This window comes from Orycteropus afer, unplaced genomic scaffold (genome assembly GCF_000298275.1).
Source record: "Orycteropus afer afer isolate SDZICR_OR568_19922 unplaced genomic scaffold, OryAfe1.0 scaffold00586, whole genome shotgun sequence".
Lineage (NCBI taxonomy): Eukaryota > Metazoa > Chordata > Mammalia > Tubulidentata > Orycteropodidae > Orycteropus > Orycteropus afer.
The window spans coordinates 280,916-283,872 of NW_006922173.1; positions in this window are offsets into that span (position 1 = coordinate 280,916).

Consider the following 2,957-nt stretch of genomic DNA (forward strand, 5'->3'; position numbering starts at 1 on the left):
GCATTCCTTGGAGAGACCAATCATGGGAGATTATAAGGTCTGTGTATGCACAGGGAGACAACTCAGAGGGGTAGGAGTGCATGGGAGGGAAGGACACAGGGAAGAGGTGGCTATGGGGAGGAAGTAAGAGGAGAGTGTTGTACTGTGGTAGATTACAATCAATGTCATGATACAAAGTGTATGTGAACTACTGTATGAAAGATGAATTTGGTACTTTCACCCAAATAACAATAGAATTTTTTTTAAAAAAGTTGTTTTTATGTGTACAGAAAAGAAAGGGTCTGTGGTAGGAAACAAGTGCCTGAGAAAATATTGGCAGAGGGAGCTGTGATACTGACCACCAGAGAAAAAAATTACTGCTTTTCATTTTATACCTGATTTCTATATGTTTATATTAGTTCTTCTCTTTGCTTACAATAATGTTCCTGAAGCTCAATTATAACAATGTTGACTTCAAAGAGCAAATCTTATCTTTTCTTTTTTAAATTAAGAGCAAAAATTTAAATCTGTTGAAGCCAAATAATACAAATAAAATGTATTATAATCATTTAACTATCCCCCCCCTCCGCCCCCGGGTAACATTTTACAAATGTCAGTATATCTAGGATATTTCAAATCCAGTGAGGAACCAAATGAAAAAGGTGTTTTGCTTGGATATTATGAAGTATATAGAACCAATACAAAAGGATTGTTGAACTTAGGTTCATTTTTCCAAATACTTGAGGGACCACTCAGGTTTAATTCAGTCTGAATAATTTACAAATTCAAATTGTCCCAACATCTTGCTCATTACTCTTGATTAATTTATCACAGTGGATGTGAAGAAGGGACAGAAACACACAAACAAGAATCCTGCAATTAATTTTACACCCCTTACCCCTTACTTTTTTATGATCTTATTGTCTGACATTTTGTATTTATGACAATAGTGAAAATATCAACTGTTCATCTATTTTGCAAATTAACAATATACATCTGACAATGTACATCACACATGCTGAGGTGTGAGATGAGAGTAACTTTGATTATAAGCAATAGGTTATATGTCAACTTCTCTGTGTCATCAGTCTCAGTGGTTTGGCAATTATATAATGATGTACTTTAACAGTTATATAATGATATAATCATCCTCCATTTTGTTATTTGATGTGGTCATCCTTCATTTTCATATAACACCAACTTTCAAATAATGATCTCGTCCTTGGAACCTAACCCTGTAAATAATATGGAAGTGGATGCATTAATTATAATAGTTTGACATTAATCTTTAACTAGTAAAATTAGAGTAAAAAAATATATATTTCAATCAAAATTATCAGATTATTGAAGTCTTTCCTGTACAGCAGATGTATAGTAGCAGTTTGATTCTTAGATAATAAAAGTGTGGGTAGAGTGTCCTCCCAAACACACACCAGTTGCCATTGAGTTGATTCTGACTCATGGCAACTCCACGTACACCACAGTACAGCTGTGCTCAGTGACTAATTTTTCAGAAGTAGGTCACCTGCATTTCTTCTGAGGTGCTGGTGGGAAAATTTAAACCTCTAATTTTTGGTTCATAGGCCAAGTACATATGCTATATCCATAGTTCTGTGAGGTCAAGACAAAAACAAATTGAATTGTTATAAAATATTTTTTTAAAAAAATGCCTTAGTTTAAGGCAATCAATTTTTGTATAGATTTGGTAAGAGCTAGTAAAGGAAAATTTAATTCAATTTTAGACAAAGCTTTTGAATACGAAAGCTCTGTGAAAACATAATGCAATGTGTAATAATAAATATGGCATTCTAAAAAAAATAAATAATGGAGACTTGGTATTTATTTAAAAGCACTGTGCATATTGTTTAACAGCATAGAATCAAAATTTATTCCGTCTGGATTGATATCACTGCTATGACATTTACTAAGTGTATAATTTGGGATAAGGCATTTAAGTTTTCTGTGTTATTTTCCCATTCTCTAAATTAAACATAATAAAAGTATCTATTACACAGGACTCTTGAAGAAACACGTAAGACGTAAGACTGGGAACATTATAGGTACTACACTTAAAATGGGGCTGTTATAAAGTAAGAACATACAAACGTTATATTCTGTTAGTCTTATTATCAATAATGTTTATGTCTGAATACAAAATGACAAAAAATAAGATTCAAAACAGTATTTGTAAATGTTAATTATAAAAGTGTTTAAATGACATTGGCAAATTATGTTAGTACTTAATTTGTTATTGTTGTTAAAATTGTTGTTGTTGTTATTGTTAGATGCTGTTGAGTTAATTCTGACTCATACCGAACCTATGAACAACAGAAAGAAACACTGCACCATCCTCAAAATCATTGCTATAGCTGAGACCTTTGTTCCAGCCACTGTGCCAATCTATCCTCTTGAGGGTCTTCCCCTCTTTCGATGATCCTGTACTTTAGCTCAACATGATATACTTGTCTAAGTACTGATCCCTTCTGACAGCATAACCAAAGTATGAGATGAAATCTGGTGATCCTTGCTTCTAAAGAACATTCTGGCTGTACTTCCTCCAAGACAGATTTATTCATTCTTTCAGTCCATGGAATATTCATTATTCTTCACCAACACCATAATTCAAAGGTGTCAACTCTTCCTTGGTCTTCCTTATTCGTTTTCCAGTTTACACATGCATGTGAGATGATTGAAAATACCAAGACTTGCTTTAGAAGCACTTTAGTCCTTAAGATGACATCTTTGCTTTTTAATACTGTAAAGAGTTCTACTGTAGCAGAGTTTTCTGATAAATCTGCCAAAAAAAAAAAAAAAGTGACACATGAATGTTAATTCTAAGACTTATCATATATTTATAACTGAATGTTTGTGCCATGTCTTTTTTTTTTTTTTTTAAGCATAGGAAGCATGGAATTATCACACTATAATTTCTAAATCCAGCATCATAACATAATCAAAACATTGCAATAGTATTATTG